We start from the raw sequence: 15251 nt of genomic DNA, 5'->3' as shown, positions 1-15251 counted from the left end.
TACTTTAAAATGTATGAGTGTATGAGTTACCTTCCAAATCTCCCAAATATTTGAACTAGAAGATGTGGAAGTTAGTAGGAGGCAGGATTTGGGTAATCTGGCATTTTTTTTAAATAGCATCCCACTTCAGAAAAGATAGAACACAGTTCTCTCTGTAAACCAGGAGGAATTTTAGCACCACCTCAATCACTGAGAGACTTTTATTAGTGCTATTTAATATAATTTATTAAATTTTCTGTCTCTACTTATATACAAGGTTGTTTACTGCCCAATAATAAATTAAAATTTAAGTATAGTTCTTCAGTCACATATGATTTTTAGGGGGATGTAGAATCCTCAAATTTATGTTTCATATGTTGAAACATGATGACCAGTTTTCAACCATTCTCAGGGAGCACCCAACATCGAGAGCAGAGTTGAGAGGAGTGCTGAGAGTTTTAATGACTTACAGAGTTTTTAAAAGCTATCATTTTAAGACACTTCTGATGCAGATTTGATTTGTCTTACTTAATTTGCTCCTGTATATGCCACTTTGACTAAAACAGCAAATAAAATAGTATACAATGAATAATTCTGTGTTATTTCTCAGCAAAATAGTTTAGTTACATTGCATCATTTATTAGAATACATATTAATAATCTTTATCTTAATAGTGCAACAATGATTTATATAGCTATATCTTGAAATAACTGAGGTCAGTTTTCCATGTCAGTTGGAACCACAAGATTAAGTCATTCCATGTGATTACATTAAAAAAAATACCCTTCATTTTCTGTATCAGGGTGGCCTTGAATTTGATCTTCCTGCATCAGCCTTCTGAGTGCAGAGGATGCCGGGCTGTCTGCATGCTTGGCTCCAGTTTGGTTTTATAAGATGCAATAATTTATAACTTAGTCCTGAATCATTACTTACATACTTTGTGTTGCTTGAGACAAAAGAACATAGTCATTCTGCAGAAGGTCTCCTCAATTAGTAAGTATTTTAAAAAATGTCATATTATACAATTATTTACAAGTGCACATGACAAAAATATTAATATAGCATATATTTGATGACACCATCTAACCATCGTCATGAGAAGTATATAAAACTAAGACTAGGGAAAGCATCAACTGTGCAGTATTTTAATTTTCTTAACCAATGTTTGCTGTGCATGTTAAGTGAACTGCATTAATTCTTGTTGACTACATAAATGGCCAAGAATCATTTTTTTAGGCTTTGTTAGACCATTAATGTCATTATCATACTCAGCAGTAATCAGAAATTTAGGAAAATAATTAACTTAATATCTAAATATGTTATCTTGTTAGATATTTTATAAAATATGATAAAATAAAGTAAGCCCTTAGAGTCAGTCAACCTAAGGTGAAAGAGTACTCAAATTGCCTATTTATTTCAGTTCCCTAGTTTGTAGATAGAAATTACATTAATTATAACATTAATATAATAATATGCTATTATTAATAATTGAGTAAACAATCTCAAGTTGTTGGTACATGTCATTAGTATTTCACAGGTAATTACATATTCTATTAGAAAACTAAGGGTACTATGAGACTACCTGAATAATGCATGCTGTTAATTCATAATAACACATTTTAGTTGAAATGATTTTATTGCTGTTACTGTATGCAGCTTTATAAATTGAAATCAAAACAATTAAAATAAAAATATTATGAAAAGAAAGATATAAAACAGAAAACTTTTTAACCCCATTCATATTTATCTTTGACTTTCTCTTTTTTAATTAAAAAAAATTTAAAGGTAAATTTATATTATGTGTGTATGTATGACTATAGGCCAAAGGGTTTTGGGTGCCTGGAGAAGCCAGAAGAGGGTCTCAGATCCCTTGAATCTGAAATTACAGGCAGATGTGAGCATACTATATGGTTGTGGGGAACAAACTTCTGGTTCTTTGGATAACAGCCCTTGGTGTTAAAGACTGAGTCGACTTCTGAAAAACTCTTTGAGAAATTTTCAACATCCTCAACTGTACAAATCACCACTACTTTGAGATGTCATCTTATACCTGTCAGAAAGGCTAATATCAGGAAAGCAAGTGGCAGCTCATGAGAACAAGAATGAGGTGTCAGGGGAACACTCATCAATTGATGGAGAGAGTGCAAACTTGTACAGTCACTATTTAATTCAGTGTGGCAGTTCCTCAGGAGAATGGGAATCAAATGCTTTTTCCCTACCACTGAAACTCTTTTGTTCAACCATTTTTATTGCTGTTCTCTATTTCTGATAGTCAGAAATCAGAAGCAGCCTAGATGTACCTCAACAGAAGAATGGGTAAAGGAAATGTGGTACATTCACACATTATCAGGTAAGTGAATAGAACTAGAAAATTCATCCTGAATAAAAGATAAACACGGTATATATTCACTTGCATGTGTTTATTAGTTGTGACATCAGTGATGATCAAGCTACAGTCTGGAAAACTAGAGAGGTTGGGTATATATAAAAGGAATAAGCCAGTATAGAGAAAGGGGTTAGGGCAGGTAGATCTCATTAGGAAAAGGAAATAGAATAGTTATGTATAGATGGGGAGGTGGGCTCAAATGGGAAGGCAAAGGAAGGAGGGGTGAGACAGAGAGGCACTAGCGAGAGATGTGGGGGAGAGACTGCTAAAATTAAGGACTATCTTCCTAAAATATATACAAATATAAAATCTATTGAAATGACATTGACGTATATTGAGAGATTAAGAAGTCCAAACTGGCAATTTCCTCTCACCACATGAAACTTCTAGTACAACGACTGGGTTAGGTTTAATTGAATTTCTGCCCAAAAGAGTCCCATGGGAATGCCCAAACAACCCAGGGTGTAGCCAAAACTATAGGTTGCATTCCACAGCCTGACAGCAAGCCCCACCGATGAAGACATTACTTACATAAGGCATCAAATATAGTGAAGTTGAGCTGGTGACTACATGGAGCCTTCACACCTGCATGCTGGTGACTTTGGGACAAGAAAAGTCCCTGGATGCTGCCAAATAGAAATGTAAACACCAACTCAGCTGCAAAACCCTAGGATCAACAACAGTTTCCTGTCTGCAAGATATGCATGTGCAATAGGGGCACAATACTTGTGGGAGTAACCAGCTAGTATCTGACTTGACTTAAGGCCTGCTCCATGAGATGGAACCCATATTCAATACTGCTTGGGTGATAATGAATCAGAGATTAGATAGCCCAAAGACTTAGTGTAAAATCAAATACTACTGGTCTAAACAAATTTAGGAATTCAGTAACTCTTAATCGTTTTCTGTTATACTCAAAGTTCAGTACCTTGCTCAGTTATCAAGAGAGAAGCTTCCTCCTGCAGCAGAATGGAATACAGAGATCCATAGCCACTGAGTGAGACACCTTGGAACAATCAGCCCTAAGTGAATGTCTCCTTCAAATATCTCTCCTCAGGTATCAGAAAAACCATAGAAAGAAGAGGTAGAGCCGGGCGGTGGTGGCGCACGCCTTTAATCCCAGCTCTTGGGAGGCAGAGGCAAGCGGATTTCTGAGTTCGAGGCCAGCCTGGTCTACAGAGTGAGTTCCAGGACAGCCATGGCTACACAGAGAAACCCTGTCTCAAAAAACAAAACAAAACAAAAAAAACCAAAAAAACCCAACCAACCAACCAACCAACCAAAAACAACAACAACAACAACAACAAAAAAAGCAACAACAACAAAAAAAAGAAGAGGTGGAAAGAATACGAGAGCCAGAAAAGTAGAAGACACCAAAGTACATGGCCCTTTAAATTGTTATGAGCAAAACTCATATGGGCTCGCACAGACTGAATGAGCATGCACAGGGCTTGCATGTGTCTACACTAAATTCTTTGCATATATATTATGGCTTCCAGTTTAGTGTTATTCAAAAGTGCGATTGAGTGAGTCTTTGATTCTTGTGCCTTCTCTTGGGCTCTCTTTCTTCTGGATTTTGTTGTTGTTGCTTGTTTGTTTTTGGTTTTGGTCCAATATGATGTGTTAGTTTTATTTTGATTTTATCTATTTATCTATCTCTATCTATCTATCATCTATCTATCTATCTATCTATCTATCTATCTATCTATCTATCCATCCATCTATCTATCTACATACATTACATGTTAGTATCCATTGGAAGCCTGTTTTTTTTTTTTTTCTAATCAGAAAGAGGGAATAGATTCAGAAGAGAGGGGAAGTCAGAAGCAAATGGAAGGAGGAAGAACCATAATTTGTATATATTATGTGTGTAAAATAGCTGTTTCAATAAAAGGGGGGAAGATGAGCTAAGCCATCTCTAGCACACACGTTTTCTCTTTAATATACAAAACGCTACTTTTTCACTACATAAAATTTGAGTGGCGACCTTATTAGAAAGAAACACACAGTTGTTGCTTAGGAGTTGTGTGAGGCTATCACTTTGATATCTACAATGATTGGTTGTCAACACTTGTTCTATCTTTCTAAACAGAGAGCCAGGATCTTGGAAGAATACTACCCAGAGAAGTAAATCAGCATCTTAGAACTGTGAATACTTAGGTATCTTCAGACAGATATATAAACAAATTAATGAGTCCTGAATAAAATTTGTTAAGTCTTAAAGTAATGACCAATTTCAGTTGATATCTGAGTTAAATATTATACAATTCAGCAGAAGACAGGAATTTGATAAGAGGTACTTTATAATGTACGAATCGGAGTCCCCTATGGCCTTCTAGTTTAGAAAGATGTAGTGAAAAATATATAAAAAAATATAAAAAATATATACAAATTATGGTTCTTCCTCCTTCCATTTGCTTCTGACTTCCCCTCTCTTTCTTCTTTTATTCTTTTGTGTGTAAACACAGAAGAAAGAATTTATAATATAGGTAAAATATATTTATGTGATTGTGTGTGTGTAACAACTAGTATTTGAAATATGTACATTCATAGAAACAAATCTTTAAATGAAAAGGTTTATTTCAATGTACTATACATAATTTCACAATTATCAAAGGAATACACCAACTTAAAACAAAAAAATAAAAGCTATTTTAATTGTGGTATTGTTAATTACTATTCAATTAGTCACTATGATAACTCACCAAATAGAAATAACAATAGTTGAAAATATAAATAGTAGAGAATATGTTTAATCAGAAAAAGAGAGATATTAATTTTTGCATTGTCCAGACTATAACATATCACCAGTGCTTAATTAGCAGTGTATATATTGTGGAGTATGATTTATTTTAATAGTCTAAAACATTTTATATGATGCACAATTTCTGTGGGATTCTCAATGTGTTGTATATGGCAATAGAGACATGTCTATCTAATGGTAAACCTTGTATAAATCTATATTGAAAAGATGTTTTATGGTGATAATTCTCAGAATTCTTATTGACTTGGTGAGACATCTTTCTAAAAGAGAGAGAAGGGTTTCTTGATTCACAAACATGTTTGATAACCAAGAGTTCTTCCTTCAGGAACCTGAGTGTGGTCATTGATTGTCCACACAGAAAGAAGTGTTAAGCAATATCTATCATTTTCCATGTGAAATGGAGTTAAATAAAAATGGGCAAACAATAAGAAAATTAGATGACAATATGACATCAAAGTGTTTATTTAAGAATAAATATCTTGAAAAATTACATATTATAAAAAAGCAGTTTCTACACAAGATGTCAAATATATCTTTAAATCTCTAATATTTTAAATCATTTTCATAAAAAACAATCAAGAAAATGATCTGTTAGCAGAAAATCACTCATATGTTAATTAAAAATATTAAAATTATTTATAATGTCATTAATTCAATTCTTTAAATGTTTAAAAAACTTTATAATCTCTGGCCAATATTCATGATAATCATGAATTTCACATAAAAATTCTGGTAATGAAGATCCAGAATATTTTAAAGTTACATCAGTCTTTTGAAATTAGAGTTAATTAGTCATTTACTATTATTGTTACTTCAATAATATACTTAATGTTTTTGTAATTATTTAACTAAAATTAAGATAACATATATGTATTCAATTGTTACTTTAGCAAAGCAAGATCATACTACTCAAGAAATTTAAACTTTTTATTTAAACTCAGAAATACGGTATCTCATAGTAATTTAGTCTGGGTAAAATGATAAAGCACACGTGACAACAACTTCCTCAAAGCATTGCTCTAAATTATTCTAGAAAAAAAAAATCATGACTGGCCCAAAGAATTTCTTCCTCATTTTGTAAAGTGCCTTTCAAAGATAAGAGGGAAAAACAAGAATCGTAATGTTGAAATGTGAAAGCAAGTGCCTACATGCTGGCAAATTCCCCTCTTAGATATGTAATAACCCTCTCATTCGGCATTTAAGTTTTTACTTTTCTGTCTTCAATTGTTACTCTATCTTCATATGTTGCACTGTTCTGAAGGCACAGTGGGTGCTCTGAAATACATGAATAGCAGAAATAAGCAAGCTAATAATATAGCATATTTTCCTACAGGTTCAGCTACAAAAGTAATATTGATATTAATCAGAAATCAAAAAACTAGAATTGTAAACCCTTATGTTTAGGACAAGAAGGAATAAACCAAGACTGTAGTACTTGGGCCATCTTACTTAATACTGGGATTGTAGGAAATTGCTCATATAATGGTGATTCTGTTTATTTTCCTTTGTAGTCTCTACTTGAGGTCATGGAGTTAAGCCCTTACGTTAGTATGGTAGGTATGAACAAAAAATCTTGAGGTTTTCCTAGTCTTTTCGGAAAAGACAAAGACACACACACACACATGCACACACACACACACACACACACACACACACACACACACACACACACACAAAATCACACTAAATTCTATAGAACTTGGTTCACAGAATCACTTCTAATTTGTATTGTAGTTTCTGTCTGTATGAGTATATTAAAAGTAGATACCAGAAGATATATACTAAAATTTATTACTAGTAACTTGAGCTGAGCAATTCATATATATACATATAATATATGTATACATATATATATATATATATGTATACATATATTATATATGTGTACATGTGTGTGTATGTGTGGGTATGCATATGTGCTCTCTCTCTCTCTCTCTCTCTCTCTCTCTCTCTCTCTCTCTCTCTCTCTCTTTCTGTATGTGAATCGTAGTGAAAAGTCTTTTATGAAGCCTTTCCCAGGCAAGGGTTGAGACAAATCCATGAATAAGAGATGGCAGAGAGGATACCTCCTAACTGCACAAAAGCTTCCTATCAAGACTTGAGTCCAGTGACCAAAGATGCTATTTGCTAAGGGCTGGAAAAGGATAACACAACCATGGAAATGAATATCTACCCACAAAATTGCCCACATCAATTTTCCTTGTACTTATATGTGACTCACCAACATAAGATATTTGAGTTCTCTTAGATAACTGTAGAGGAAGTATGATAAAGTCAGTTTTAGTGAAAGTGGTAGAGATTTCAGTTCTTTGTCTAAGGTTTCTAGCTTATATTTAAAAATGTTTTTGTGACATCCAAGGATAACTGTGCATAGTATTTTATTAAGGAATTAGAAGAGTTGTGTGAGTTATCCCTTGAGTAACGAGTCGCAAGCAATCCTTCCCAGCATTCATTTCTGTGCACTCTCTTAATGAACTACATGAAGTTTGACTGCTTGGTTCTGCAATTTCTCATTGGTTTACATGATGAGCTTATCACTAATGTGAATCCATTGTCCTTAGAGACAACGCCCTTGAGTTGTTGAACTACTGATTCCACTAGACATATTTTACTTGGCTTTTCTGAAGTGTGGCATTTGCTCTCTGTGTGTTTGTGTGTGTGTGTGTGTGTGTCCACGTGCATGAGTAATTAAGTTAGGATCATCTAGAAGAAAGTTCCTTTGCGAATTAACTCCTCTATTGTCTGGTTGAGATGCATTTCCTTACATACTCTCAGACAAAAACTGTCATGTTCTAGAAACCAGACTTTGCTTTAAGTCTAATTTATTAAACTAGACTTTAAGCAAGTCACAGTGCCCTGTTTTAGTCACGTATATAGTCACCGTGATGATAGGTAGGTTGAGAAAGTCCTGTTAGATGTGACGCCCACATGTTTCAAATCTTACTCTGATTTCTCCTTAATATTATGAGATGGTAGTTTTAGTTTTGGCATTTTTTTGTGTTCCATTTTCCTCCTGCTGGAATATTTTTCCATCAACATAGATGTGTTCTAAAATTGTATACTGAATGTATTTGCAATTTTAAAAGAGTAAACTGTTACCAAAGGAAAACAGTTTGCATTCAAATAAATATACATACCAATCAGAGTACTATGGACATGGGCACAGTGTTTTAACACTTGCTCTTAGTGTCCTTCAAAATTTAATGTGATAAATTTGAAATTTCAAAACCTTAAATGAATGAAAACTTTTATTATGTGAGATAGAACAGAACTGATAGATATGAAACAGATGAAAATTCTTAAATTCTATCATGACTATTAACATTAATGTGGCATAAAACAAAGTAAGTTGCATTTATTACATGAAATATTAAATTTTGTCTCAGTCTATCTTGGTTTTATCAATAATAAACATATTTAACTCATGTTTAATAACTAAAATTAAGTATGTATTATGTATAATTTAGAGATTTCTTTGGGAAGACAATATTGCTATTAACTCTGAAATAAAAATAGTATTTAAAGGCTTATGAAATTTTTATTTTTTATACATGATAATCTTTAAAGATCAATAAAAGCAAATTGACGAATACAATACAAATTAGTTAATTTTGAGTCATGGTTTCACTATTTAGATCAGTAGGGTAATCAAACTTGTAATCCCTCTGGCCTGATTCATTATACCCCTCCATTCGCAAGCATTGAAAAGGCTATGAGGCACTTGCAGACTAGCTGAGCGGCTTAGTAAAGACTCTAGGAAGCTGCCTGGAAGAAGCAGAGATGAGCAGAGCTACCTGGAAGAGACATCACCTTCCTGTTGCTTCACCTCAAATTTATGCAGGATACTGCATGTTTTTAGTTTTCCTGAGCTGTCACCTACCCATTCTGGGGTAGCATTTGATGATCCAGATGTCTTGCAGTTACTTCTGCTCCTGTAAGTAACCTCTCACCCACATTCCTACAAACAACACTCAAAATATTGGTCTATCAAGATGAATTTTGAGGTTATCCTTACTTTGGCCTGTCATTGTTTCCCTACCTAGGGTGAATATATGCTTGCCCATTACTCCCCGGGAGTAGGGTCACATAACAAGGCAAAATAATATTGAGACATGAAGCTCAGAATATCCACAATACAACTCACAGATCAATCGTATGAAGCTTAACACGAAGGAAGACTAAAGTGCTGATACAGCTTTATTTGTAACAGCCAGAAACTGGAAACATCTTAGATGTCCCTCAACCGAAGAATGGATAAAGAAAATGTGGTATATTTACACAATGAATTATTAGCTATTAAAAACAATGACTGTATGAAATTTTCAGGTAAGTTGATGGAACTAGAAAACTCATCCAGAGTGAGGTAACCAAGACCCAGAAAGATAAACATAGGGGAGGGAGGTTTTTTTTTTATATATCAGTTGTTTGTCAAGAATTTAGATTGGTCCCAGAAGGGTAGGTGTCAAGCTGTGCTTTAGAAACAAAACTGAGCATCCTAAAATATATGGGTAAAACAGTCTTCAAAGAAGGAAGAGATGGAGAGAGAGAGAGGACAGTAAAGATACTTGGGAAAGGAGTAGAGCTCAAGAGTGAGATATATTTAGAGAACATGGAACATTCTCCCTGTAATGACGTAGCTTACAAAATGTAATCTGTGCAATACTTATGAAAAGAATGCTGTCAGGTTGTCAGCCTGTACTAGAAATGTATGCAGAGTTCCTGCAACAAACATTTACATGGAAGGCCAACAGGACTGAAATCAGTTTTGACCTGTCATATTGCCTTAGTGTTTGGGGGTGTTTCACTCTGCCTTTACTTGATTAGTATTAATTTTTCCACATATATAAGGTTTCATTAGAAACCTTAGAAATGACCGTGTTGAGATGAGCAAAGTGAAGTTAAACTACAATATATGAAGTGGAATAAAAAGATCAATAAGGTACAAGAGAAATGCACTGTGGGAAAGCAAGCTGTAAACCTATGAAAGTATACAATCATAAATTAGGGTCACATTCATTACTGTTGTATAAAAAATCATATTTCACATTAAGTGTAAGGAATAGGAGAAAATTGAGTATATGTACAAAATTATTGTTTTCTCTTCCATAAATACATATTTTAAGCTACAAGGTACTAAATAGTTTTAGAACAAGTTCATATAAATAACATCTATGCATTTCAGGGATTTCATAAAGATTTTATGAGGTCAATAAACTACTTTCTTAATTATTAAGTCTGTTTTCTTTTCGTAGTAAGGTGCCCTAGGAGGTAAATTAATTGCTTCTCTCTATAGTTGTTCTCAGTGAAGCCACCGATCTGAAGCTAAAACAGATTATGCTAATGCCTTTAGGACATCAGGTATCTTATTTGATCAAATACAAATACTTTGAATAACAATGTTTCTTTAGAAACTTCATTTCCACTTTAATTTCACAAAACTAAACATAATAAGGTGGCTTTTACTATGTGGTGCTCAATGACTCCATGAAAATTTAATAGGATGAAGAAATTAAGCAATAAACAGGCAAATGATTCTTTATATATGCATTACTAAAGCAGCCTTCTGAAATGTATTTTCAGAAGACAACATGATAATTTAAATATGATGTTTAAAATATGTTTAACAGGTGAAGTAATATATCTTCACTTTTGTTGAATATGTAAAATGTATTATGTATTAAACCTATACAAACCATATTTCCACTATAATTTAATCTCATAAAAATGTATTGCTATTAGAGTACCCAAGGTCTTTTTATAAAAACATTTTTTAGTTTCTCTTTGATTATTATTACAATCGGTTGCTATGAAATCAAAGATTTCTGACATGATTATCAAAACACATCCTTGGATAATATAAAGAAAATGCATAGAACTTCAGTATAAAATTAAAGGCTTAAGTGAAAATTCTTAGTAGACTTTTAACTGGTAGAATGCATGAGGCTCTGAATTAATTCCATTCACTGCCAAAATAAAGACAAAATGTCTATAGAGATTATTTACAAACACACACCATACGCACATACATGTACATGCACACATACACACAATCATTTGTTTAATATTTGTGTGCTGCTGTGCATATGTTGTGGCCCATAAGTTGAGGTAAATCAGTTTCTGTTGACTCTAAGGTCACCTTGGAGAAAAGCACTTTTGTATGCTGTATGCTCTCACTGACCCCAACATTTTTCATAATACAAATAAAAATGCTGTGATATCTGTCTTTCAAACTGAAATCAAGAATACATATTATTTAAATATAAGAAACCACAACTACACACAGTACAGATTTTTTTTTGTCTTTATAGAGAAGTTAACTGTGTCACTTTAAACACTTCTATAAATTTTCAAAATTCATCAACAGAAAAATTGGCCTTAGAGGAACAAAATAAATTATTGTCCTTATAGATTTACAGAGAAAAATGATTAATAAAATGTGAATAAAATTAAATAAGCCAGAAAACTATGTAACTGGAAGGGATATTGATTCATTTACTAACTAATGATTTACGATATTTATAAAAATTTAGAATATAATGGTTGTATAAAATGTCTTATCTTAATATAACTTCAACTTGTTCATATGATTATCTGAGTCATTCAAATGAAGGGACTGTGTGCTTACATGATGTATCCTAGGCTAATAGTTTAAATTTTACTAAAATTCCAACTGAGAAAAAGTTAATTTGAGCTAACTTTAGTTCAAGGTATATGTTCCCTAACTACAATAGAAACACCATAAAAAATAACAGAAAAGTAAAATAAAACTCTTTAGGCACTAGAAACATAAATAGATAGGTCTTTGTAATAGTGGCTTCAAAGAAAAAAAAGTAAAATGTATTACATATCAAAAATAAATTAGTTACTATTAATTAATATTAATCAACAGAAGAGTATTAATACTAGACACTGTACTTTTCAATGTTAACATCACCAGAAACTGAATGATATGATACCTTGATCCAGAACTTCCTGCTTTTCTAAGTGTAAGAAAATTAACTCCTGTTATTTAATATGCTTAGTGTATGGTCTCTGTTTTTGCCATTGTTGTCAGTATGGCAATCCAACATGATAAATAATGTCATTAATAATAAAATGTTGGAAATGAGCTGCATAAAGTGTCTTACCCCTAAAATCTCATTGTTGGGGAATTACAGAGAGGCAAGTTCCAGTTTCAAAAAAATAAAAACAAAATAAAATATTAACCTAGGGAGGAAGTAGTGAAATGATAGCATCCATGTAGATACTACTTAATATTAGACCCAGGAAAAGTAAACAAACAAACAGACAGACAGACAGACAGACAAAGTAGACTCCTTTCTAGACTGTTACACAGTATAACTCTAGAAATATAATGCCTAATGGAGAAGGGAAAAGTCAGCCAAACAAACACAAAAGCCAGAACTGAAAGCTCTATATGTGACATGGATTCAGGGAAGAAAAATCTCAAGAAACCTATTTTTTAAAACTTGCTAGAACTAATAAATGAATTTGGTGTATGAGCTGTAAATAAGATTAATGCAAAATTAAATTTAATTATGTATACTGTCAATAAACCCTAGTAATAAAATATCTTACAAATTATAGCTACTGAAATTCCTGTCTATCAAAAATGTGCAGAGAACTAAATTAAATTTTCAAACTTCCTGTATGAAGTCAAACTAAATCAAATGGAATGGCATGTACTCATGAACTGGGAGCTAACACAAGAAGGATATCAATTCTTCTACTACTTATGTACAAACAGGTATAATGAAATAATATTTTTTGTTTTCTTATATATTTTTCTCATAGATTTTGTAAAGGTCACTCTAATTTCTTTTGTTGTTGTTAAAAAGTAAACGATTGTAATAGCAAAATTATTCTTGGGGCAAAACTTAAGAGTTGGTCTTCCCCAATTCAAGAGCTGCTGCTACTGATTAAAAAATCAATTCATAAATCATTGGACTGTAATAAAGAGCTTAGATCACATAGCTATGGATCAAAATATCTCTTTAAAGTTGCAATGTAAGTTATAACTGGAAAAGGAGAACAAGAATGCACATGAGCAGGAGAGAAAAAAGAAGAAATGTACCTTGAATGTATATTCATAGTTAGCAAGAACATTGATCACAGTAAATTCAAGGTTTTAAAATATTAAACCATGTATGGCACTGTTCTGCATCTACAATTACACCAGAAAAAAACATAGAATTGAGATTAAAAGATATTTTATGTGTTATTAGGACATACAGATGGTTAATAGGCATATAAGCATATAATTCATTAAGTATGAATTATTATCAAATAATGGCATATGTAGTTGTTTTAAGATAAATTAAACATGTATTTCTGTGTACATTATCAAAATGGCTAAAACAAACAATTCTAAAAAAATCAGAAAACATACAACTGCTTGCAAAAGACATTCCCAAGGTTAAGTTAGCCAAAATCATAGCACGGGTGAAGAGAAAGGAGCATGAAGTTCTGCTCTATCTGGAGCAAGATTAAGGTTAGATGGTTGCAGGTGGTGGGAGAATCAGTTTTCTCCAGGGATTAAACCCTTAGAATCTACCCATTGTTCAGCTGATGGTCCGATGTTCATTCCCATGCAACAGCATTAAGTCTATTCAAGGAGTTTAAATAAGTATTCCCCAGAAGTTGAGAGAAGAAAGTGATGGAAGATAGAGGAGTAGGAGAGGAGGGAAAGCAGAATAGACTTGATTAAAATCATTTAAATGTGTGTGTGTGTATAATATATGTACATTTATTATATGTATATACATATATGTAAAATATATACACATTATGTAATATATTATGTACATATATCTACATATATACAGGTTATGTATGTACATGTATACTATACTTATATATAGTATACATATAAATGTATATGTATACAGTTATTAAACAATAAATAGGTTATTGATAAATACTAGACATTTATAAAGACTGTGTCCTACAACAAAAGAAGGACACACATAAATATGCACATACACACAATGCACACATGCAAGCATGTGCATGCACACACATAACACATACAATGCATACATGCAAGCATGTGTGTGCGCACACATACACACACATGCACACATACACACACACACACACCACATACAATGCGTGCACGCAATCATGTGTGCACATACACACCCACACACATACACACCCACACCACATACATAACAGAGAAATAGCAACTGGATCGGTGGATAAAAGGTCTACTGTCAACTAGGATGACTTAGTTTTATCCGGGGACAACATGGTGGGAGGAGACAATTCAGCTGTATAATGTGTCCTCTGAATGTCAAGCATCTGCCATGCTCATGTGTGCCTCCACTCACAGAGAGAAAATGAGACAGATGTCCCCCATCTTTCCATACCCACAACAATAGGGAGGGATGGAGAAAGGGAGGGAGGGAGACAGAAGAGAGAGAGAAAGAGAGAGAGAGAGAGAGAGAGAGAGAGAGAGAGAGAGAGAGAGAGAGAGATTAAATAAATGTATTTGGATTAAGAATATGCATCCATGGTTATAGATCTTCAACAAAGTTGAAGAAAGAACTATGCATAGTATGATTAATCTGAATTCATGAAGATCAAAGAACAGAGGAACAAACATTATATGCCTCATCGAGATAAAAACATGTATGACATATGATGTATGGTCTGTTTTATGGACAGCAGCAGTAGACTTACCTCCTAAGAAGCCACACTGTAAGACAGCAAGCGATGTAATATTTGTGACTTTTGCTGTTGTAATAAAACATCATGACTAAAGCAACTTATAAAAGAAAGAGTTTGTTTGGCTATAGTTTCAGTGGAAGAGTTCATAATTGAGTGGTATTATAGCAATAGGCAGTTGTAACAGAAAGCTGTGAGATCCTTTTCTCTACCATACACAGGAAATAGCAGCCAGTGAGGGAGCTTGATGTGAGCTGAGGCTGTAAGGACTCAAATTCAATGTCCAGTGATGTACTCAGTCCACCAAGGATACAGCTTCTAAAACCTCCCCCAAAAGATTGTTACTAGTAGGATATCAGATGTTTAAATACATAAGCTTATAAAGAATAACTCTCACTCTTACTACCATAAATCCTACACGTGTACCATGAAAGATTATAATGTTCAGTTGAT

Source organism: Arvicanthis niloticus, chromosome 19, assembly GCF_011762505.2.
Source record: "Arvicanthis niloticus isolate mArvNil1 chromosome 19, mArvNil1.pat.X, whole genome shotgun sequence".
Lineage (NCBI taxonomy): Eukaryota > Metazoa > Chordata > Mammalia > Rodentia > Muridae > Arvicanthis > Arvicanthis niloticus.
Note: the sequence above shows the minus strand (reverse complement) of the source record.